The sequence below is a fragment of the Hippopotamus amphibius genome, chromosome 8 (genome assembly GCF_030028045.1).
Source record: "Hippopotamus amphibius kiboko isolate mHipAmp2 chromosome 8, mHipAmp2.hap2, whole genome shotgun sequence".
Classification (NCBI taxonomy): Eukaryota; Metazoa; Chordata; class Mammalia; order Artiodactyla; family Hippopotamidae; genus Hippopotamus; species Hippopotamus amphibius.
Window position 1 is genome coordinate 67,333,686 of NC_080193.1, and position 26,660 is coordinate 67,360,345.

Genomic DNA, 26,660 nt, shown 5'->3' on the forward strand with positions numbered 1-26,660 from the left:
CAAAGTGTTAGATAGAAAAATATATTTTAATGTTATAGAGTTCAAAATGTTTATTGATATGGGTTTTGATTTCACATTACAATTAACTTTTGACACTATTAATTGTGGAGTTTTGGTCTAGCGTCAAAGAGGAATAGCCACAATTATCTAGGAAATCTGTTAAAATAGTCCTCCTCCTTCCAACTATATATCTCCATGGGATCTGCTTTTTTTTCCCATACAGTTCTACCAAAACAACATATCATAACAGATTCAGCGCCAAAGCAGATATGAGAATCCATCTGCCTTCTACTAAGCCAGACAATAAAGAGGTTTGCAAAACAGTGTAAGATACTGCCTCTCTTCTCATTCAGTATTTGTTTTGGAAAAAATATAATATTTATGTTATCATGTAATGGGTTTATTATTGTTCTGTTTAAATAAATATGACAAATATTTTAAAATTTTTGTGTTAATTTCAAACACAAAACATTAGTAGATAAAATCCATATAAATAAATCCCCTTTGAGGTCCTCAATAATTGTTAAAAGTGTAAAGGTGTCCTGAAACCAAAAAAGGTTTGAGAACTGCCAGTTAGAAGCCATGGTTTGTGAACGTGTTTTTAACTCCAGACCTCTGTGCTCAAAGGAAATTTTATGTAAAAGTCTAATTTACAAAAAAGATAAAATTAGAGTTGCTCCGGTTAAACGGGGGAAAAGGACCCAAAGGCACCCCTGTTTTGCCCCTCCTCTAGCCCCTCCCACCCACCGTTAGTCCTTCTATAATCCCAGCTTCAAAAGTCTGTGCAGAAGCATCAATGGCTGTATCAGGCGGCTGGAACTGTGGCATCCCCGGCTTGTGGGGGTGGAGAAGAATGCAGAGTGAATGGTTCAGATGAGATGAGTGATGAGGGAGCCTCAAAGCAGATTCTAGGCGTGAATGCCTTCACTGTCTCCTTTTCATTCCATCAAATGGCAAGCACTCAGGAGTTGGGAGATCACTTACTTAAAAATACTTACCTTATGGCCACTGATCTCATAATAACTATGTGTGGAATTCACTGGTGAAGACACCCAAAAATGATGAACTTGCTCTATGAAGAGACAGTGGTGTCTGAGTGTAGGGTGTACAGGAACATTCTGGCACATTCTTTCCTCTGAATTATCAGTGTTCACATTGGGCAACTGAAGATTGACTTCCTCCCGAACTGTGGGACAAAATACCGTTTTGAAAGACCAGGGAATGGGATGACATACAGAGACACACAAGAGAAGGAGATAAAAGTAGCAAGGCTATGGATGAGAAGAATTCTTCCGGGTGGTTCTGGACAGACAGTAATGGCATAGGGATAATATTGCCTGATAAAAGCAACTAGCAAGTCTTTATCTTTAGCTCTGACCTCTGTCCTGCTACCCAGAAACCACAATATCCAACTTCCTGGCTTTTACTTCGTTATCTTAAAGGTATCTCAAATTTAATTTGCCCCTGACTCACTACTGCATTCCTTCTGGATCTGTGTCCTATTGTCATTACGTCACCATCATTTACTCTGTTAATAAATCCAGATCCCCTGGAGTCCTGACAATAGAGGTTTAATATCTTTGGAGTGAACAATTGTCATCAGGAGGCTATTCAGGGTCCAAACCTCCCTTTCCAGGTGGGGAGAATCCACCAGAACTACTAGCACGTATTCCCCTCCCCTCTCCTGGTCCCCTCAGGTTTGGCACCCAGAATTCTGGATCCAGATAGGTTTAACAGAGCTGGAACAGAGTACAGACCCAGGCCAGCAGCTTTAAAGGGAGGCATGCCAAGTAGCAGCAGCCGAGCTGCTGCATTTGGGACTCATTTTCCTCTAAGACAGTGGAAATCCTCCCTGCTTGTAACTGTCCAGAGCTTCCTTTGCTGCACATTTTCTAAATCTGATTCTCTAGCCTCACGCTGATTATCCAGACTAGTCAGATAAAATCCTTCCAATAAAATCCTTTCTTCATACATAGCCAGGGTCCGTTTTTCTTAATTGCAGTTAAAATTTCTTGAATTATGTATGCCCTATTTCCTTTTTATTTTATCTTTTACATTTCTTGCCTCCAGATCTAATTTATCTCCCCTAGTTTGAGCCCTTATCATCTAGACAAGGGTCATTTCTTCTCCCTGACGTCAGTCTTTTCTCACTCCAACCCAACCACTTTCCAAAGATCTTATCCCCCTGTTAAAGAACAAAAGGGACCAGATCTTCATGGCTCTTCTTGCTTATGGAGTAATATTTGAACATCTACATATCATTCAAGGTCTTTTAATCTAGTCTTTGATATCCAGAACTCAGCTCCTTGGCAACAGGAGCCAATTCAAAATTATCTTTGTAGCCGAGAACATAGCACATTGCCTGGCCAAGGGTAAGACCCAATAAATGTTTGAAATGGATGAATGAATGAATGAATGATTTATTTTTTACTCAGAAACTTTGTGCACTAGACAAAACTATTTGCCACTAGACACAAATATTTGCCACTAGACACAATTATTATTTCCCAAACTCTCTATAGAAACATTCATGTCTTTTTATACATATGAAAAAGTATGTATAACATATATTAGGAGGGGTTTTTGCCTCACAGTTCTTTGTTTGCATTGCTGGTATCACTTATTGCTTATAGTCAGTTTAATGCTGCCTGCCTTAGCCAATAATATATCAGCTCTCCCAGGGCAAGAGCCATGTCAAATTCATCTTCGGACCCTTTATGTTTACACATGGAATACAAGCTTCATAGATGCTTGCTGAACTCGCCTCCCAGAGAGGAAGTGTGTAGCTAGATGGGAGCAGATGAGTTCTGTTTGACAAAAATTCCATTTCCCAAAATCCTACAGGAAAGCTTTCAATGTTTCAACGTTGAATATGATCTTTGCTATAGGTTTTTGGTCCACACCCTTTGCCAGATGAAGGACTCTACCTTTTGTTTCCTGTTGCTTGAGAATGATGGCCCTGAGGGCTTAATACTTGCATTCAGGAAACCTTGACCTCGTCATTTCCTCCCATCCCAGAGAGCAGAGTTGCTGGGCCATGATATACTGTAAACTGCGCAGGCAAAATTGAAATAAAATCTCCCAACTATTTCCGATAATGAAGAGGGTTCTGAAAGCCTATGAACATCTCTATAATTATCTCCAGCGAAACCTTCTTATTAAATTTTAAGCTCATTTCATTTTGGTTCCCGTCACGTGAAACGGGTGGATGGGAATGAAGTGTGGGAAAATTATCAAGTTGTGAATCCTGTGTGTGTTCCTTCAGCACGGAGTTTGGGCTTAAGATGTGTAGTGTGTGTAGAGAAGGTAACTGAAACATCTTTATGAGCAAAACTCAATAGTAATTAACAGATGCTGTGGCTTGTTTTCCTCTGGCTGGGAGAGGGAGAGTGGTCAACCAGAGGCAGTGCAATTTTTACCTTGTTTCACGTGGACAACTGTGAAGTGTTTAGTACGCTTATCCACTTGTTTGCATAAGCAAAACAAGGAATTTTATTTAACTCTTTTTTACATAATGAGACTGAGATATACTGAGCAATGTAAGCGTTTCCAGGTTTATGGATTGGTTTCCAGTGGTGATCAACCTATCCTGGAGATCCTCATTTAGGAGTCTTTCTCCCAGGTCCTGCAGCTCCCTTCTTTAGGGGTGTCTCAGTCAGAAGAGTTCTGCCATGAAGGCACGAGAGGCGTGGGCCAATAGCAGCCTGGGCATTCCAAGCGGTGATATCTGCTCATCCATCATTCCATTTAGACAATGAAAGATTACAGTCCTATGAGAAAAGGCAGCCACAGCCACACAATGCTTTGTGCACAAAGTAAATTACTAGTTTCCTGTGATCTTTCTGACAAGCAAATTACTGCAGAAAATTGCATAGATGGGAACACAATGACGAAAAAAGGCAGAGACTTGGTCCTTCAAAGGAGTTATTAGACCTCCGACACAACCATTTCTAAAGAACCCCAGAACCTCACCCCCACCCTAATGAGAAATGGACTTCCCCCCTCATCTTCCCAAGGCATATCTTAGAGAAAAATAATAAATTACTGGCAGAGTTGGAAGTGGATTTCTCAGTGATCAAATATAGTAAGTCCTTTGCACATGAACGAGTTCCGATCCGAGAGCACGTTCGTAAGTCCAATTTGTTCGTGAAGTCCAACAAACTCAGCCTAAGTAACCAGCTAACACAATCAGCTATATAGTACTATACTGTAATAGGTTTATAATACTTTTCACATAAGTAACACATAAAAGGCAAACAAACACAAAAAAATAAAGAAAACATTTTTAATCTTACAATATAGTACCTTAAAAGGTACAGTAGTACCAGCTATATCACCGCTGTTTGATGCTTGCTTCTGACATCTTTGAAATGTCTGGGCTTGAAATAAAGATGCTGTACTACTGTACTCTATACAGTACTGTACAGTAAAGTACACAAAAGCACAACCACTTGTAGTGTATGCATGCACGTGACAATGTACGCCAGATACGTGAACTAACTTACGTGATTGGACTGCGAAAGCATGTTCACATCTTTGAAAGTTCTCAACTTGAAGGTTCGTATGTAGGGGACTTACTATATCTTTTTTGTGTGTGATTAAGAAGATGTTTAAGACAAGAGTGGAGCTTGCTGCGCGAACTACTGTGCCCGCAATCAGATTATCCTAGCTTGACACCAAGGAACACAGGGATAGAGTATGTTCTGCATGAGAAAAGATAGCCTCTGAGAAAAGTAAAGACTTTTCATACATACATATATTTTAACAGTTTATGACTCTACCTATTATTTTTGTTCAATAATAAAATGTAAATTCTAATTTTTTTATATGAAATAAGGGAATGCTATCTTATTAGAATTCATTTCCCTTTGCCTATTCAAAGCCTAAACTCTAAAACAACCTCTAAAGGTTCTATGAACCCCCAGGGCAGAACAATAAATGGTTTATTAGCTAAGTCAAATGGAGCAGAGTAGGGGAAGGTATTGAAGATAATAGAAGTAATAAACAAATCACAAACATCGTAAATTTCTGAGTTTCAATTTCATCCGAGAAATATCTTGAAGTTGACAGACTTCATAAAATTTTAGAGCCAAATAAGGTTTTTAGCAAGACTTAATGGCAAAAAATGACCTACCCGACACCTAAAATACTGTGTGGTGGTGCTGACACCAAAATCTTGGCATTGACACTGCAATCTGTTGAATTTCCCCCCACTAAAGTAGAGATTTCTCCCAGAAAATCTTACAGCAGGGTGCTAGAACCAATAAAGCACTTAGCAGGAAAGCCTGCTCCTAACCCAGCTCAACTGATGCGTTACTACGTGACCTTGGGCAAGGGGCATAAGCTCTTTCAAGACCATTATCATAATTTTACATTAAAAAAATAAAAATCACTCTTGCTTATACAATCAAACCTCAGAAAGTAGAACTCATCCAAATTGGATAGTAAGATATATATTAAATGGATTGCAAAACACATGGACATAGAATGCTAAAATCTTTTCCAAAGCTGGTGGCCTCTGAGGTCCTGAGTGATTGACAGCAATTCCTCCTTGTTCATACTGTATGGCTTCAGTTTCCCTTTTCTTATTACCGTCAGTTTGTTCTGGCAGAGTCCCCTCCCATGGTCTTGGCAAAACTACCTCATTGATAACTGTTTAGATGCCAAACACATCACTTCTTCCATTCCATTTAAATAGCACCATTTCAATTCAATTCAACAAACATCTTTGTGCCCTTGTTGTATAAATAAGACTTTGTTGCTGTCTATGGAGACTTAAGGCTTTGTGCCAAAGATAGATAAGCTATCAGAAAATGACCTTTGGGACTACAGTATAGCTTTAGGTCCTCTATCTCTTTGTCAACTTTATCCCAAATAATCTTGCACTCCAAGGCATTTGGTGGGAACACACTTTGTACACAGTACGGAAAGAGGTTCTCTTCATTTGAAAGAGCAAGCAGAATGGCCAATCTTGAAAAAGTTAAATTCTTTCGGCCCTTTTCTTCAAGCTATTTATTTGAGGAGCAGAGGAATCTAGTCTTTACTCTATTACAGTAGGCTGTTCCTATCTGAGTTGGTTGAGTAGGTATCAATGTGTGATTCTAAGGTGGGGCCTATGAATGTGTTTTCTAACAAATTCCCAAATGATGCTGGTGCAAGCAGTATTCAAATTGAAACGTGTGCATTTAGGAATACAGAAAAACTTTTCCAGGGCTACTCAGGAGTCAATAATTTCAATGGGATCAAAGTTTCAGATCCTCAACTTCTGTATTACTCTTTCCTAATAATAAAGCAACTCGTCTGAGAATTCATCAGTGGTTCTACTTTTCTGCACTCCCTTTTGTGATTGTTCTTCTCCCTCTTTGCAAAAGAAAACCACAACCCTCCCCATCAGGAAAAAATTCAAAGAATTGAGTGAGATTGTTATTAAAAAATTCTTTCCATTTTTAACCTACTTATTTATGTGAATAAGATTTCTTTATGTTTATTTAAACAAATTAAGAATAGTATTAAGGCTGAACTGTCTTACTCTAGCTTAAGTAAGTTTTATTCATGAATGTATGAACCCATTAAAAAATAAGACCCACTCCTTCTTATTAAGGAATATCTTTCAAGAAATATTTTCTCCTTGTGATTATTAACCTGTTCAATATGCTAATGTATGAATTTTGCTTATAACAACTGTGTATGAAAACTAATTGTATTAATTACTAAATCTAGAAAAAAATTTTAAACTATGGCCTGTGATTACAAAAAATAAAAATAAGATTTCAATATGTAAATATTATTGCAGCCTATGGTAAGAATATGAATAAAAAAATTTCAAACATAAATACATTAAGGTAGGATACTTTGAAAAATTGAAATGGAAACATTTGGTCAAGGAAAAAATAAAACAGTGTATAATTTAATACTGTTAAAGCAGAAGGCATCATACAGTTTTGTTTTGTTTTGTTTTTTAATAAATTTATTTATTTATTTATTTATTGGCTGCATTGGGTCTTTGTTGCTGCACATGGACTTTCTCTACTTGCAGAGAGTGCGGGCTACTCTTCCTTGTGGTGCTTGGGCTTCTCATTGTGGTGGCTTCTCTTGTTGCGGAGCATGGGCCCTAGATGCATGAGCTTCAGTAGTTGTGGCACATGAGTTCAATAGTTGTGGCTGATGAGTTCTAGAGTACAGGCTCAATAGTTGTGGCACACAGGCTTAGTTGATCCATGGCATGTGGGATCTTCCTGGAGCAGGGATCGAACCTCTGTCCCCTACATTGGCAGGCAGATTCTTAACCACTGCATCATCTTGGAAGTCCCCATCATACAGTTTTAAAACAGATGAGAGTAGATATCAACTTGATAAGGTATTTTGACTATTTGGATACATTTTAAAAGGTAATTAATATTTTTGTTTTAAAATGTCCTTGTTTACAGTAAGCCACAAATTATATTTTTTGCCACTACTTAAATTTGAGATAAAAAAATTTTTTTCTACCTAAAATATGTGACAGTCTTCATGTATTTTTTTCCCATACTTCTTTTAGAAGGTACTTCAACAAAAATTTGAAGACTACTGTTTTTGAATGTGCTTGTAGCCAATAAATTGGTTTCTCTGAATCAGTCATTATTGATTTTATTAATTTTCTGCAAGTTATTCAAATGACTTTCTAAATGTTTGACAGCTGACTCCAGGGTGAGGACATCTTCAGGGCCCTTGGGGATTGTGAGGAGCTCACCTGTGTGGTATAGTGAGGCTTCCTGTCCTAACTTTGACATCTTGGAGATATCCTTTCAAAAGTTTCCATATACCCCCCATTCATAGGCATAGGAGAATGGAAGTAAAAGGCATATTCCACAAAACATTAAAACATTTAAAAGATCAAAACTGATGTTTGAGAAGAGAGAGGAGAGAAGGGAGAGGAGAGAGAAGGGGGAGAAAAAAAGACAAATGCATTGTCCTTCCAAAAGTTAACAAGTTTCCTACAAAAACTCTATGAACTAAGCAAGACAGGTATATAAAGAAAATAGATTGTCTTCAGTATTTAAGGATGATGATTTAGGCAGTGACCGTCCTCCTTGTAGGAAGGCTGGGCTTTGAAGTTTGAGGTGACCATGGCTATGTGCAGCGTCACTGGAACATTATTTGAACAGCAAGCAATCTGGGGAATTTAGCATCTTAGATGCACATTCTTTCTGTCATTTCTACCCTTCTCTAGCTCCCAATTTCTGATTGCTATGCGCCAGTTCAGTCAGCTACCATCATATTCAATTTACTGGGGACTGCCTAAAACTTGTTTTTAAGGTCCCACTGGCTAAAAAGTCTCTTGTCTTCCAAGTTGTGCTTAAGCGTGTCCCCAAGGCTTTTCTCTGGTTTTCTTTGCTAATCATTAACACCAATCACCTCAACACGCAGAGGTTTACTGGGGCTACAAAGCCAGGGTCAAAGGTATGGGCAACTTTTCCTGGTATAATCCATTTCTAATGTAGAACATCTATGCATGAAAATTGCACATGGCTGACACTTTAAAAAATATCTTTCCACATACAAAGTCGATTTCAAGATGGGATTTAGCCTTCTACTACTTAACAAGATTAAAACCTTTATGTTTAAAAAATCACTATCACATATTATGAAAATGAATTTTCATTGATAAATATGATGACATAAAAAGTACAGAACATTCTGTTCAAGAAAATCATTAAGAGAATAAAAGATACAGGGAGGGATGCTAACATTTTGTTTTCATCTAAGACTGAAATGAAGCCAAATAAAGAGGGGTGGGGAAAAAAAGAAAATAGAAATTAAATGATAATCTTGGAAGACTACCTCACAAATATCAGGGAGAAAAAGGGGTTAATTTCTTATCATTGAGTTTTGAGAAGTTTTTTTTAAAAAATATATTCTAAATATAAGTCTTTACCAGATATATGATTTGTATGTTCTCCTCCTCTTTGGCTTGTCTTTTCATTCTCTTAGTAGTGTCTTTAAAGAGGACAATTTTTAAATTTTATAAATTCCAATTTTTTACTTTGTTTTTTTATGCTTGATGCTTCTAGCAACATATCTAAGAAATTTTTGCCTAATCAAAATATACAAAGATTTTCTATTATGTTTTCTTCTAGAAGTTTTCTAGTTTTTCACTTTATACTTATTTATGATCCATTTTGAGTTAAATTTTGTATATTGTGTAATGTATATGTTGAAGGTAATTTTTTACATACAAATATCTAATTGGCCCAGCACCATTTATTGAAAAGATATTCTTCCTCCACTGAATTACCTTGCTTTTTCATCTTTGTCAAAAATAATTTGCCCAGGGCTTCCCTGGTGACGCAGTGGTTAAGAATCTGTCTGCCAATGCAGGGGACATGGATTCGAACCCTGGTCCAGGAAGATCCCACATGTCGTGGAACAACTAAGCCTGTGCACCACAACTACTGAGCCTGTGCTCTAGAGCCAGTGAGTCACAACTATTGAGCCTGTGTGCCACAACTACTGAAGCCTGCTGTTGAGTCTTTGTTGCCGTGCACAGGCTTTCTCTAGTTGTGGCAAGCAGGGACTATTCTTTTTTGTGGTGCGCAGGCTTCTCATTGTAGTGGTTTCTCCTGTTGCAGAGCACAGGGCTCTAGTAGTTGTGGCATGTGGGCTCAATAGTTGTGGCTCACAGGCTCTAGAGCACAGACTCAGTAGTTGTGGTGCATGGGCTTAGCTGCTCTGCAGCATGTGGGATCTTCCCCCACCAGGGATCGAACCCGCGTCCACTGCATTGGCAGGCAGATTCTTAACCACTGCACCACCAAGGAAGCCCTTAAACTGTATTTTAATTTCAATTTCCTATTGCTTATTGTTAGTATATAGAATTATACTTGCCTCATGTATGCAATTTATCCTACATCCTTGATAAACTCCCTTATTAATTCTACTAGCTTTTAAAGAGTCCATCTGATGTTCTTTACTGGCAATCATATCAACCGTGAATAAAACGTAGTTCTTTCTTTCCAATATGGATGCTTTTTATGTCTTCTTCTTGGCTTAATGCAATGCTTAGAATGTCCAGTAAAATTTTGAATAAAAGTGGTGAGACCACAAATCTTTGTCTTCTTCCTAATTTTAGGGAGAAAGTATCAAACTTTCACTATGAGATATGATAGGGGTTTTGTAGGTACCATTTATCACGGAGAGCAAGTTCTCATCCATCCCTAGTAGGCTGACAGCATCTTTATTATAAAAGAATGTTAAATTTTGTCAGCTGCTTCTTCTGCATCTATGGAGGTGGTCATACGATTTTTCTTAGTTTACTCATATGGTGAATTACATTGATTGATTTTCATATGTTAAGCTAACCTTGCTTTTCTGGATGAACCCCACTTGGTTGCCATTTATTATTCTTCTTATTCAGTGTTGGATTCAGTCTCAAAACAGGCAAAAGATTTGAAAAACCATTTCATCAAAGAAAATATACAGATGGTAAACAAGTACCTGAAAAGTATGTTCAACATTATTAATCGTTAGGCAAATGCAAATTAAAATTGCAGCAAGCTACCATGCCTCACTTATTGGAATGGCAGTGTTACGGAGACTGTAAAGCAACTGGGACTCAAATCTAGCTGGTCAGAATATAAAGTGGTGCAACCTCTTTGAAAAACAGGTTCATAGTTTCTAGAAAAGTTAAACATAGGTATTATCATGTGACCCAGCCTTTCCCCTCTTGGGTATTTACCAAGGGAAATGAAGGCATGTGTCCATATAAAACTGTGCACAGCAATGTTTGTAAAACTGTATTTGTAATAGCTCAAAACTAGAAACAATCCAAATTTCCACCAACAGGTGAATGGTCAAACTGTTTTATATCCATATAGTGCAATACTAATACAGCAATAAAAAGAAACTGTTGATATATGACAGACTATAGGTAAATATCTAAATAATCATGATGAAGGGAAGAAGCCAGGTTAAGAAAAAAAGAGTACATATTATATAGTACCACTTTCCTAAAGGAAAAGTAACCAACAGTGACAGAAATGAAATCAGTAGTTGCCTTGGGACAAGACAGGGGCAGAGTGGAGTAGAAGGAGAGGGGCTTTACAAAGAGACACAAGGAAACTTTGAGTCATTATCTTGATTATGGTGATGCTTTTATAGGTTAAAAGTATACTTTCAATATGTGTAGTTTATTGTATGTCCATCACGTCTCAATATAACTGCTAGAAGTCAAAAAGGAGCTAATCTTATCCATAAAGAGATCTTGTCATCCACAAAGAAAATATAAACACAATTTTTAAAATTCAACCTTATTTGCAATCGAAGTAGTGTAAATTAAAGCAAGAATGGCTGAATCATATGTGTATGTTTAACTTTTCTAGAAATTACCAACCAGTTTTCCAAACAGCAGTATTAAGAAATAATGGTACCTGCATTGGAAAGGATGCTTGCTGTAAAAGCACACTCACACTTTGTTACTTTAGTGAAAACTGATACAACCTTTCTAAAGTGTAGTTTGGCAGTATATTTATATCAAGAATGCCAGAAGCAATCATATCTTTGACCTCAATATTTCCACTCCTTGGAATTTCTCTAAAGAAAACAATCAGAGAAAAGTATAAAGATTAATGTAACAAAACCCCAAAATACTGCAACTTATAAACAGAATTTCAGAAATACATTAATGTCCAAAAAACAAGGCGCTGCTTAAAGAATTTAAGATACGTCCAAATAATGAAGGGTCGTGTAGCTCAGTAGTGATCAGCTTCTCAAACAATATTTAAAAATATAAAATACACACATTGCAATGTTTAGCATTTAGACATTTATACTGTTGTTTTGTGTTCGTAGGTAAACCATAAACACATACACATCTGAATTCTTTTATGATTAGAAGTAAATCTAGTGATAAAACATCTCACAACCTTTTTTATTCCCCCTTATATACTTTTCTGTTTCCAACCCTTTTTATCATGAAATACATAATTTTATAAACATATAAATCAAAATCATGATAAATAATACATAATTTTGATTTACTTCTATCATCCACATCTGATGTAGGACACACTTGTTTATAACCAGGCTTGTGTGTGGAATGAGGAGATGGCACACTGCTCAGGACGACTGCACAAGGAATGATTTGAGGTAGTTCTTTTTCTCAGAGGTCTAAAATAATCTCAGCAAAAAAAAAACATGTACAATCATATACAATGCCTCTCCTTCCATCAGCTCAGCCTTTCCCATTCCACACCCCCCTTCTCTTTCACAATTTTTAAAAAGATGTAATTAATTAATTAGTTTATTGATTTCACTGTGCTACATGGCATGTGGGATCTTACTTCCCTGATCAGGGATCTAACACATGCTCCCTACAGTGAAAGCCTGGAGTCTTAACCACTGGACCTCCAGGGAAGTCCCCCCAGCATCCCCTTTTAATATCGTTTTCTCGTGTATCATTTCAAAGCATGTAAAATCTGTGTTTTTTGGTTTTTTTCCCTAAGGAAGCTGGAATGAAGCTTTTCGCCTCCAGGAAAGCTACCTTACTTTCTTTCTTTCTTTTTTTTTTTTTTTAATTTTTTTTTGGGGGGGTACACCAAGTTCAGTCATCTGTTTTTATACACATATCCCCATATTCCCTCCCTCGGCTCCCTCCCACCCTCCCCGCTCCAGTCCTCTAAGGCATCATCCATCCTCGAGTTGAACTCCCTTTGTTGTACAGCAACTTCCCACTGGCTATCTATTTTACAGTTGGTAGTATATATATGTCTATGCTACTCTCTCACTTCGTCTCAGCTTCCCCTTCACCCCCCGCCCCCCCAAACCTCGAGTTCTCCAGTCCATTCTCTGCATCTGCGTCCTTGTTCTTGTCTTGTCACTGAGTTCATCAGTACCATTTTTAGATTCCATATATATGAGTTAGCATACAATATTTGTCTTTCTCTTTCTGACTTACTTCACTCTGTATGACAGACTCTAGGTCTATCCACCTCATTACATATAGCTCCATCTCATTCCTTTTTATGGCTGAGTAATATTCCATTGTATATATATGCCACATCTTCTTTATCCATTCATTTGTTGGTGGGCATTTAGGTTGCAGGAAAGCTACTTTAAACCAGCCATGAAGAAAATGAAGAAGGGAATACAGACAGAAAAATAGAAGTGATGGAAATATTTTAAGGTCAGAGCCAAAACTTTCACTTTGTCCAGAAGGAAAGGGAGGGACCTGAAAAAAGGAGGAAATCAGTGATTGATAGCAGCAGTTATGGAAGAAGTTTTGATCAAAGGGGGCAATGGTAGTCACCCACATCCTAAAGTCTTCTCCCTGCTCCAAAAACAACTGGTACCAAGTCCCACTCTGGCCCACTCAGATCCATGAGTGGGCTGTGTAACTGACAAACTAATTTCCCTGAGGAATAACTGGAGGCATCTCCACAGATCTGAATTATGTCACCAGTTAAAGCTTAGTGACATTTACCATATACTGTATTTTACAGGCGAGTTAATCGGAACATTCTGTAATTATAATCCCATATTCTCTAAGTTATAGTTTTTTTTTTCCTTACAAAGCAGTGCAACACTCTTCCTTCTCCCCCTTTGTATGATCTGATTTATATTGGAGAAATTATTATAGTTCTGATATAAATGTTAAATCTCATATTTGTGGAGGCCTCTCTACTATCTCCCCTTATGCCAGTAAATGGCCTTAGACCCGCTTTTCTTATAGACACATTATACCATACATATTTGCTGGGGCTAAGCAATCTGCCACATTCTTACTTGTCAAGACTTAGCCAGGAATTTACAAGAATGGACACAAAAAACCTCAGGTCTTTAGATCCTTGATTATTCTGTTTGACCATTTCAGCTCCTTCCTGCTATGGTCCTTCAGCTGCTCCTGTCACAGAATCCAGCTCTGATGTTAAACACCTGGCATTTCAACAGGGTTCAAGGTTTCAAATGTTCAGACAGGTAATTATATCATGATTACACATCTCTATCGTTTACTTTCAGCTTCTAAAAACACATAAGGACCAACAGGGTTTCCTGTAAAAAAAAATTATGTGAATACAAATTTTAATTGTTTACATTTCAAGATAACTCTGTAATACTAAACAACTTCTAAGTGGCTTAAAAAATAATTGGATTTTTTTTTTTTTTTTTTTTTTTGGCCACACCACTTGGCTTGCAGGATCTTAGTTCCTTGACCAGGGATTGAACCCTCCCTCCTCCCTCCCCTCTCCTCCCATCAGTGAGAATGTTGAGCCCTAACCACTGGACAGCCAGGGAATTCCCAAGGATATACATATTTTTAAAAAGAAACTTAATTTTTAATACTTATCATTACACTTTGTACTGAGTGTCCAGTGCAATGCACAATAACAGACTTGCATCCAAATATATCACTGTGAAATTTCTGACCACTGTAAAAGTAAAGACTATACACATTTCCAGAGAGAAAAGGAATGTTTACATAAGAATTAGATTAGGTATTAGAATGACTCTGGACTTCTCGGAAATAATTGTAGAAGCTTGAAGACAATGGAACAGCACTTTCAAGGTTCTGATTGAAAGTTATTTACCACTAGAATTCTTTACAAAGCCAGACTATCAGTCAAGCCTGAAGCTAGAACAAAGATATTTTCCGAGCTTCCAGATCTTTCTGTTTTTTTGGTCGCGCTGCAGGGTTTGTGAGATCTTAGTTCCCTGACCAGGGATTGAACCCACGCCCTCAGCAGTGAATTCCCAGAGCTTCAGATCTTAAGAAATTTACTTTCTCTGCATGATTCCTAGGAAGGTTTTTAAGAGTTTTTTCCACTAAATCAAGAGGGAAAAAGAATGGGTTCCAACCCAGGAGAGAAGCAAAGGGATTCCAGTGATGATGGTACATGGAGTTCCCCCAGGACCACTGGGCAGTAGGAGATGTCAGTCCAGGAATCACCAGGAGAAATTCATTCAATAAGAGAAAATTGATTGAACACCTGATAATATCTGAAAATACTGAAAGGGGACTTAAAGAATTGAAGGAGGGTCTGATGTTTCATTATTAAGCAGTTTATAGAAAACAAAGAAAGGGCAGGACAGTTATTAACACCAGGGAAGATTTTTTTTTAAAAAAGGAATTTAATCAAGGTATAGTACAGAGGTCATAATCATATCAACACTGAGTATTGCTCTAACCAAATTAAGATTTAATTATATTAGAGGTTGTCCTCAAGAAGTTGGCATGAGTGGCAGTCTGGAATGAAGCAAGAAAGATAAATTCTTATCTTAAAGTAGGAAATCAATACATAATGCCAAAGAGTAAAAAAGTCAAGAGTGGGATAATGACGCCTTGAGAGATATAGAGGTGATGGAAAAGCAAAGGGCAAACGCAGTTGAAATATTTCAACTCTGGATATTTGAGCAGGACATCATCATTTTGCAACAAGTCCCCCAGAAATAGTAGGCTTTTTAAACCATGTGCCTCAACACCTTTTATAGAACTATTCATAAAAATCTGAACAAAAGGTGGTGATGAACATTTAAAAAAAAAAGCTGATGCCTAGTTGTTTTTTTCTTCTCATTACTTCTATTTAGTATATTAATTATCTTAGGCACCTTCTTTGTCCTTTTGGTACATAGAGATGACACTGGATACAATCGTTGCCCTCAGGGTTTCATAGTCTAGTAGAAGTGATGTAGTATATACTATTATAAGAAGTAGAAAATCACAAGCCTCAAGAGAGATGGACAAAATGCCATGAAATTTGGAGGGAAAGATGTCACTTGCAGCTGAAGGAAGCTCAGTGGAGGAGGAGGTATCTTCGTGGTCCTTTGCATAGCTGTAGGCAGGGGCAGGCCTGCAGGGTTAGGGGAGGGGTAGGTAGGGGAGGGGTTAAAAAAGCTCAGGGGGTTTGCCGGAGGCCTCACAGGGCGGAGTTTGTTGTAGCTCAGAGCCTGTGTAAGAGGAATTAAGCTGGGAGGCAGGCTGCAAATATATTGTGGAGGCTGGTTCTGCCGGCTTAGTGGTTTCTGGGGCTTCAAATGCTTTTCCCATGTACTTTGACCCTTTGTTTTCAGAAATGTAAATCTGCAGAAAGAAATGGCGAAGTCTAGCTGTTGCATTATTCATAAAGCATGCTGTCTCTTAAAGTTCCTTCACCTGCTGCAGCTTCTTATATCCCACAAGAGACTTTACCAGTCTCTCTAATCAAACGTTCATTTCCCAAAGGATTTTTTTCATGTTTTGGACACCTTTATACGAGAGAAACTGAGCTGTGTTCCTCCCTCAACTCAACCTAAGCCTTTTTCTTCCCCCCAAAGTTAGAGAATGTAATGAAAGTAAACACTGTTAGCTTCCTGAATTCTTTCACATTTATGTGATGTTTGAAACAGTGTTGATTCTGTACTGGATTGGCAGCATCAATTCATTAATATCAGGCGTACCCAAAAAATGCTTTCGTATGGTAGAGCACGCCTGTCGTGAGGCCCTTTTGTTTTGCCTTTCTCACGTGCCACTTCTCTATTGAGTTCTGGAAGGACAGACTGACTCTGTGGTCCTATGGGATCCCCATCCTGCATCCCCCACCTATAGGAGTATATCAGAAGCTAAATATCCCTTTTCGGGTACCGGTTTAAAGTCCCCTACAAACAGGTAGCCTCTATAAAACCAGAAGAACAGCTAAGAGGAGAGCCATCAGGGAAAATTTATCTGAGCCTCCCATGTCTGAGCCTTTGCTCTGATTTCCATGCAGTTAGGTCTCTTTAGCTCCCAACTGGGCTTTCTCCCAACTCTAAGCTTTGGATTTTTAACCCTCTATAGACATGTCTGAGAATTGTATTGTGTGTGGATCCCTTTCATGGACCCCTCTGGGATCTGCTCACAAAGCTTACTTCCAGATTATGGATTTAATATGACCTCTGTTATTGCAACCTATGCAATGATCCAGCATATTCCAGATTCTCTTTGTAGCCGGCCATGGGGCTTGATAGAAGTGAAAAATGCAAAGACTGGTTTAAGAATGAAGTCCATTTAGCCTGTGTACTTGCTGAGCAATGCCCCTCCTTTGGGGCTAGATCTTTTATTTCCATCTCCTTCTTGTTTGTTTCTATGGAGCACCGCTAAATATTTGGGGGCTGGCAAGCCCAAGGCTCCTATCTGTTGCTTCTGGACCAGAGTTTGGGGCATTTAACCACTAAACTAATGCTGGAACTTCTAACCCAGCATCAGGGCCTTAGTAGGATGAAGACTAGGGAGCAAAACTGATCCAATTACCTGATCCTCAGAGAGTTAGAGGAACCATGATGATGGTTGAAAATCTAAGTACTGCCTCCATCTATTTAATATCTAGATTCCAAATAAAAACCAGAGAAATTATGAAACCAAGAAAAAAATAATAGCAAAGGATAAGGAGAAAGGAGAGGCAACCAATGATGTCAGTTTAGAGATTTATTTACATGTTGTCATTTAACTTGGACAAAACTCTTTACAGAGAAAGGGGCGGGGGTGGGGAGGTACAAACACTTTTTGGAGACTATATAAGTTAGCTTTTGCTGTGGTAATAAACAAGATCAAGATCTCAGTTATTTTAACAACAAACCATGTGCTTCTTGCTCTTGAGTCTGGAGGTTGGCCCCGACTCTGTTGGGCTCTGCTGGACTCAGCTAGGTTTGGGTGGATTTCACATGCTTTCTTGTTTGGAAAGCATAACTGAGGTATGCTTTTTATGGTGGAGGGGAGAATCTCCGGGAGAGTGAGCAGAAGAATCACATGATACCCGAAAAGTCTCTGCTGGAACCTATCACTTCTGCTAACATTCTACTGTTCCAAGCAAGTCCATGGTCAAACCAAGCCAAAAGTCAAGGGGCTGAGGATGCTGCAGTTGGTATATGCAACCATATAACAAGGTGTTGGTCAGTACTGTCTTTACTGGAGGTTGGATATTGTTGGAGGTAATAATCCAGTCTTTCCCAACTCTCATCCTGTGTCAACTACCTTTTTTTTTTTTTAATTTTACTTTACTACTGTAGATATAAGAGATAGAAGGTATAACTGACATTATAGGTAAGGAATTTGAGACTTCGAGAGGTTCAGTAATTTGCCCAAGGACTGACAAGTATTGGATCAGGAATTTAACCCCAATCTGTTTGATTCTCAACCACTTTCTTTTCTCAATACTTTTGTCTAGACAGACTATAATCTAAGATCTAAAAGAATCTACTATAAAGAGATTGTGTGTGAAGCAGAAATTGTGGGAATCGCTTATATAGAGTTAAAATGTAAACCTAATTGAGTTTAATGAGTGTAGATGTTAAAAAGTTATCCTTGAAACCCACTTTTATAATGCCACCCTTTGGAAGGATGGGGTAGAGGGTAGTAATGATTAGAGTCTAGAGTCACTATTCGAAATTGTAGAGAAGCTTTCTTTTGGTGCCCTTTTGTCCCTCTCTGGTTTATTTCTTACTTCATTAACTCCTGCTGTCTGATCTAGAAACCGCTACTCCTAGCTTCTTGTTACAGCCCCTCCCTTGTGCCAGCCCTCTAAGGAAATGTCTGAGTTGTAGAATGTTCCTCTCTCTGGAACTATATAAAATCTCCAGACCATCAGCATTCCAATCAGAAGGTATATATTTTTGTTTTTTGGGTTTTTTAAAAAATAAATTTATTTACTTATTTATTTTTGGCTGCATTGAGTCTTTGTTGCTGTGCACAGACTTTCTCTAGTTGTGGCGAGCAGGGGCTACTCTTCGTTGCAGTGCACAGGCTTCTCATTGTGGTGGCTTCTCTTGTTGCAGAGCACGGGCTCTAGGTGCGCCAGCTTCAGTAGTTGTGGCACTTGGGCTCAATAGTTGTGGCTCGTGGGGTCTAGAGCGCAGGGTCAGTGTTGTGGTGCACAGGCTTAGTTGCTCTGTGGCATGTGGGATCTTCCTGGACCAGGGCTTGAACCCGTGTCCCCTGCATTGGCAGGCAGATTCTTAACCACTGCTCCACCAGGGAAGTCCCAGAAGGTATATATTTTGAAAGAGGATTTCTGAAAAAGCAATGTCTAACCCCCAGTTAATATGTTTATTTGACCCTCTGACCCTGGGAAATATCTTTCAATGGTGCAACTTTCTGATAACTCCACAACAGGGCATGTACAGTCCAATTAATCTGAATGCATGAAAAATGATTTCATTTTTATGGAGGTGGCAAAAGCGGGTCCCCCCCCCCCCCATTCATAGCCTAGTCAAGTGGATTTTATGCTTTGTTGGAAATAGATGTGTGGTTGCCAGCTGGGATGCCACTCTACCTTTTCTCCCATGAGATGCTTCTTATTTGGAAAAAAAAAGTTTTTGGTCTGGTGACTTTGGGGAAAACCACTCCACACATACTGATTGTGAGCAACAGAAACAAAGAGAATTACTTTTATGAGCCCTTCCAAAATATCTTCTCTAGCTTTCTTCTCCACTGAAACAGAGGATCTTCTAAGAGAGGTAGGAGAATGAGAGAAAAGAAAATGGGAGAGTAATTCTCACCTCCATCTTTCTCTGGTTCCTAGCCAATATATTACAAAATCAGGCTCATTGTAATTAAAAATACAGAGAGATTAATCCACAATATTCTTACTGTGTGCTCAGCACATTGTTAGTATTCAGCATCTATTTGTTGAATGAATGAATGTGTTGCTGAGTATTAATCAGGCCTTAGAGTCCACTGAATACATTAAAGGACTTTTCATTTGTGTTAATTCTATTTTTGAACATTTAGAAATATTGGATATATATAACTTTTCTTTAGTGATTTAAATGGTATCTGAATCCTCATAAATGCTATTGGCTGGATACATTTGTACAATTTTCTTCAAAAGTCACTAGCTCTAGTAATCATCCCTTTCTTTTACATAAACGTATGTACATTGCCAAAATATTTTTATAACATTGCTGCAGAAATCGATCTCACGAGACACCAAGCACCACACTTGGAGGGTTGGAGAACTCAGGTTTATTGAGCTGGCTAACGTTCCAAAATTCTGGGCCCCATTCCAGGTGAATTCTCTCCTTATAGCTACAGTTGGCATTAATTGATTGGCTACCGTTGGCATTAATTGATTGGCTACTCAGTTTCCATAGGTTACAGGTGATTACAGAGCATGGGAGTTGCTAGGGGTTACCTGCAAAGGGTTTTAGCAGGGGCAAGAACAGAACATCCCATACTCATCTGATCATCTGTTAGGTTCCAGTTGATTGTTAAAGTATTTTGTCCTCACTCTAGTGCAGCAAGCAGGTTTTACAGAAGCAGAGCAGGCATTGTCTAGCTGTGTATGTCTAGCTGTGTATGAACTCCAGGTTTTGTCTAGCTGTGTATGAACTCCAGGTTTTCCTCATGAACATGATAGAATGTGGAATAAATTATCAAGAGAGGATCTACTCTCTTTGTAAAATGTGGCAATTATATTTGCACATTTAAAAAGAAACACCTACCATTGAAGAAAGCTTTTATTTACACAAAATACACTCTTGCATACACACACCACAGCATTCTGCATCGCTGCCAGTGTTTCTTTCAAGTTCTGCCTTTCAAAGTCTGGGCTGACTGACCTTATGGTATGGCTTGGTGAGAAGGCAATAGAGGTCAATCAGAGGAGAGTGGTGTGGTAGAGACAGGACAAAGAGTAAGTAAGGGGATCATTGCTAATGTCAGAATTCCAGGAATGCTTGGGATGCCGGGAGCATTCCTGCTGGAGATGGAAATAACATAACAGAGCGACCCCACTCTGGAGATTCCTGCCTCATTTATTCTGCACTGGAAACCACTGTAAAAATGGTCCTTAGCCTCGCTTGTGCACTGACCTACACTTAAATCGAAAGAAACCAATAACAGTTTTACTTACAATCCCCAATGCCAATATGTCTGAAAAAATATGTTGTGAAGGGAGAGGGAGGAGGAAAAAAAAAAAGCTTTTATGAGCATAACTTATCTTTGACTGTCACAAAATCAATAGGCTTTACAGAGCCAAGGAAATTCAATAGCTCGGCATTCATAATAAAGATTGGTTTGGGTGATTTGTCTCTCTCTAATAAGGCAGGCTTTGGACCCCAGCTTTCCCTTCCTTTAAAACTCAAAAGGGGTGGGGATTTCTCCATCACAGCCAAGTCCTCTTGCTTGTCTATTGTGAGGACTTTACAATGGTACTGCTTGTCTGGCCAAGCCTTGCTTCACCCAGGAGAACAGACCTCACACTGGGGCGTGGAGTAACAGATGCCCAGCTTTATACCAGCATTCAGCCTCCTTCAGCCTGCCTGACAGCCTTTTCATGCATCATGGATTCATCTGTTTCAATGAAAAACCCAGAGCAAAGCTGCAAGTATTTTTTTTTTCCTGGAGACCACTTTATAGAATGTGTCCAGATACTCACTCTGGAAACTAGGCCCGTTGCAAAAACATGTGAAAACATTTTTGAGTGCCCTGACCTGACCCAGCTCTCATCAGAGGAAGCTTGTGACCAGGTATCCATCAATATGGGTAGTCAAGTGGCAAGATGGAAGACGAGGGAGAAAGAAAAGGCTGTCGAGGCTGTCTATAGTCCGTGGAGCACCACACCTGAGGCTTGTCAACTCAGTGGCTGGACGACACCCAGCACAGGTCCTTGAACATGGCAGGGAATCAATAGATGTCAATTGAATTGAGATAAATGTCTAATACATATTGAACTCCTAACATGTGCCCGTCACTTCATCTACTGTGCGTTAGTCCTAATCTTCATAACATGCCTAAAAATAGATATGTCAATATTCTTGTTTAACAAAGAAAGAACAATGAGATTCAAGGAGGTTAAAAAAACATGCCCCAAATCACACAGGTAGTCAGTGTTACAAGCAGGAATCCAGTCAACGTCTATCTGACTCAAAGACTAGGTCCTTTAAACTACTCCAGAAGACTTCTCCTAGCTACATTGTCAAGCCAAGAAATGAGCCTCAAAGCCCACGTTAAATGATACTGCTTGCAAGTTGTGAGCACCAGTGGTCACCTTCTCAAACTTAAGCTTGCATACCTCTTTCAGAGTTTAAAAATCCGGGTTTTAGTCTTGCCACTGCTATTAGCTCACTCCTTTTGCTGTGTGGATACATGAGAAGAAACATATGAACCCACTTTCCAAATCCTAGATAGATAGTCTAGAAATGTAGGCTAGCGATAGCAGTGGAGGCAGAGCCCTGTCTGGTGACAGAGAGAAGGGCTGATTGACAGAACAAAGGAAGATTGAGCAGGACCATTTGGGCAGCAGCTGTCTTTGCTTCCCAAAGCTTCTCTAATGGCTCCTCTTGGAAACTCAGGAGATGAACACCAATCAATCAGTCAATAAGAATCTATCGTATGCTTACTCTGTGTTCATCCGTGATTAATCTGCAAGCCATCTGCAGTGTGGACCAGAGGATTGGAGGCTGGGGCCACAGTTGAGAAATAAGGTGATGGGAGCCTGGCTGAGCGTGGCGGCAGAGGGGACACTGAAGAGGTCAGCGTGGTAGAGTCGAAACTCTCTCATCCTTCCTTCCTGGGCAGAAGCCCCTCTCCTGACTTCTCCCGGCTGTGTTCAAAGAGTGAGTCTGGCACAGAAGTGCCAAGGTGGAGCAGAGGTTGGCTCTCTTTCCCAGGATAGCAGCTGGCCGATAAGCCAAGTAGAGATTGAAGGGAGAAGAGGAAACCAACCCACTGAATCTGGGAATCAGCTGTTAGTTACATGAATACGCTGAGTAAAAAAGCGTGGAGCCATCTAATACCAGAGTCCCCCTGCTCCCCCACATGTTTAAAATCTTCCAGGTTTCAACATGGACATACAGAAGGAGAAATGGTTTGTGTTTGTTAAGACCATCAATGCTTTTATTTGCTGTATGTGTTAGGACTGAGTTTACTGGGAGTGACCAAAAATTAATGTTAAATTTGCTTAAGTGAGGTAGAAATATCTTTCTGTGATACACGCATGCAGGAGTGTGTGTGCAGACACACACACACACACACACACACACATGCACGCAGTCTGAAGGTGGTTGGCCAGGGCTGATAGGCCAGCAACAGGAAGTCAAAAGGAACCCAGACTCCTACTTTCATGCTGTTTCCCATCTCATCTCTAGCCCGTGACATCCACATAATGGTCCGAGATAAAAACTCACACTCTAAGCACCATCTTTGAATTCCAGCCAGCAGCATGGAAGAAAGAGTAAACATACATAACCACTGCTTCTTTCAGTGCACTGCTCCAAAGTCTTACATGATGTTTCTTATATTTCACTGGCCAAAACTGATGGCTTGATCTGGCTGTGAGGGGGCTAGCTGGCCATGTTCCCAGCTACAGTTTGTCTGTTCTATGATTACGGGAGGAAGGAAGGATGGATATTAGGAGCTAATTTGAAGTATCTGTCATACAGGTGTAATTTAAAAAATGCCAAAGCTTCTTCACCACAACCCCTAGAAGAGGCCAGCAGAAAAGGCCAATGGCTCCTTCCCATCCTATCTAGACGTGTGATGGTCAGCCTGGAGATAATGGTCAACAGGTCACATGTAGATGCACTGGCACCCCACCAACTGGACTCACTTTGGAAGGTAACAAAACGAAACTTCCAAGGCAAGTAGAAAGAGGAGGAGGGGAGAAAAGAAGAAAGGTCAAAAAGAATGAGTCCAGAGAGGAAAATTAGTAAAACTTGGCAATAGATCGGATTTGGGAATTTCAGTACTACAAGTAGCCTGACATGAATTCACAGAGGTCCTTGGAGATCAATCCTTGGTGTTTCTCTAAAATGTGTGCACACACGCACACGCGCACACACGTGCACGCATGCACATGCATGCACACACACACACAACCTTTCACTCACATTCTTGCCTGCCCACAGCTAAAGTCCATCATCATGCTGATGGTAGGGGTGTGTATTTGGGACTTGGTCACAGCTAACTCTTGTTTGCTAAGTACTGTCATTTCATAAAGATGATTTACATAAGGACAGCTTTCTTAGTACCATGTTACTCCGTCAGGATCATCAACAATTGGGAACATATAAAATAAATGTTCTGTGACTTCCTTTGGGAGTGCAAAACATATTGTATGTAGAGGAAGAAGTGTTTCCCTCCTCCCTCCTCTGTTGCTGAAGGTAGTGGATGGGGAAAAAATTATTAGACTTGCTTAAAAAGAAGCTTTTGGGATTTGGGGGTTTGGGACAGTCCTTTCATATATAATGTGAACCATATCATCAGGCTGCCAGCGCCTTTGTTGCTATGTAAAAGGAAAATGTACTTTTTTCAGATAAGCCAGCTCTACAAGATGTAGACGTTAGTGATAGATAGATATGACTCAAAACTCTCCTTACATGGCAAGCTCAGAAAACTGTGGGTTGTATTACAAAGCAGAGCCAATAAGAAAGCCCGGTATCTTTGGGGAAAGAATAAATTTAATTGTTTATTTCAATAACAAATGCTGATGAATTTGGAAAAGTAAAATAGGTTCATTGCCTGGAAATAAATGCTGAATCTTAGTGAACTAGTTTAAAAATTACCGATGCAAGAGAAATAAGAGATATAGTAATGTTCACCAAATATTCCATTTGTTTCTCTACAAGTCTCAGTCCCCTGGTAATTAGGCTGGACCATTTGATTAGTTTTGCCTAATAAAATGTGAACGGATGTGATTTATTAATACTCCCAGTCTGGGGCATGGTCGGTTTTCTAATTTTCCCCTCTTCCGCTATCATCAGGACTAAGGAGGTCCCGTGTTCCAGATATAAGAGCTAGAAAATGATGACACTTCTATCCGCCTGGCTTGCTGAGTAACACCAAGGAACAGCGCTCCAGTGGACCAATGTGGACCATGTAGCATGAATAATAAATAAACTTCTATGTTGCTAAGCTTCTATGATGGGATTGTTTATTACCACAGCACAATTTAAATAATCCTGACTAAAACAAGGAGGAAGTAATTAAATATCTGGGAGATAGCCAAACTCTGAAATGAAAAATGAAGCAAAGGCAAAACCCTCAAAATCTCAGGTTCTCAACAGCTCTCTAGGCAGGAATTTTGCTCTAATTAGGGTAGATGGTTGCTAACGTGTTCTATCTAGCCTGAACACCAGCTCTGTTTCAACTCTCTGCCAAAAATGTTTCCGAATTCAGAAGGTCTGGGTTATTTCTTGGTCAACCAAGTCTCCAGAATATTTTTGTCACTGTTGTTGTTGTTGGTTTAATTAATTTTTATTGGAGTACATTTGCTTTACAGTGTTGTGTTAGTTTTACAAAATGGTTTCTGTTTATTCGTCTTTATTGAGCTATTTTACTACTGAGTTGAATAAAATTTCAGTGTGTATAAGCTCCCCTCACAATGTCTGATTTGTTAGTTATCTGATCGTTAGGACAGTCAAGCTCCTCAGGCCAAATCTTTGATAGAGGAAATTATCACAGGTTGGGAAGAATATATTTCATAGATTTTGCCAAATTGCAAAATGCACTGTGAGCATGTGTTGGGAAACCCTCAATTAGACCCCAAACTACAAAATGTTAGCAAGACAAATTAGGGACTAAGAGTGATATAGAACTCGCTGCCTGAAAGAATGAGCTGATAGGGCTTGTGTCAAATTGCTGAGAGAAGCGCTTCTACAGAGATTAGCCCCAGGCACCCAGGTGTCGCCTTCAGCACCTGAGGGTGAGCTTTAATTTCCTCCGCTTCTCTGAGTCCAGGGACTTGAAACTACCAATTGGAGAAAAGTAACATTTACTGGACAGCTACAGCGGACTAATTACTACACCGTATATTTTTGAAAGTAGATTTCCATTTTACGGATAAGGCCACTGAGACTCAGAGTAGTTAAGTGACTCAAGAGCCAGGGTCAGGATTCAACCTGGATTCAGATTCCGCTTGATAACATTGACTGGCATATAAATGAGACCACGTAGCTATACTCATCCTAATGGAAATCTTTTTAGTGGGGGTTAATACAAATTGATGCTCATTTTTTTTTTCAGTTCTTTATTAAAGTATAATTGCTTTACATTGTTTTGTTACTTTCTGCTGTACAACAAAGTGAATCAGCTCTATGTATACATATATCTCCATATCCCCTCCCCCTTGAACGAGGCTCATTTTTTTTTAACCAAGATATCTGAGTCAGTATCTATGAATGCGTCATATCACAGATTCAACATGCAAAATGTACCAATTTTGGTGAAATTCTACTTTGTTTTTTTTTAATATAATTAATTTTCTATTCAAATCATCAGAAAATGTGGTATTCCTCATATATAAATTTTCTTATTGTCCAGACCTTACGTTTTAAGGTCGTGTTTTTAAATATTTTACCAAAATTTTCACAAAATATGTTTTTGCTTTTTTTCCTCCAAGTTTATTGATCTATACTATTGACATACAACACTGTGTAAGTTTAAGGTGAAATCCTACTTTGGAATGAAAGAAGCAGTAAAGAGGCTCCAAGAGACAAGATTTAGCATATTAAACCCATGCTGTGCAACCAATAAGATGGAGGATGCAGGAGGAAGAATGTTAAAAGTTATAATTAAAAATAACATTGACACCTTGCTGGTGAAGACTCAGCACAGTGGAAGCCAGTTCTTTGTTCTGCTCTCCATGCAGATTTCATTCCTGAAAAATGAATGTTAAAATTTGTTTAGATTTTGCCTTTATTTTAATATATGTAAGAAAGGAGCATAGACAGAGAATCTA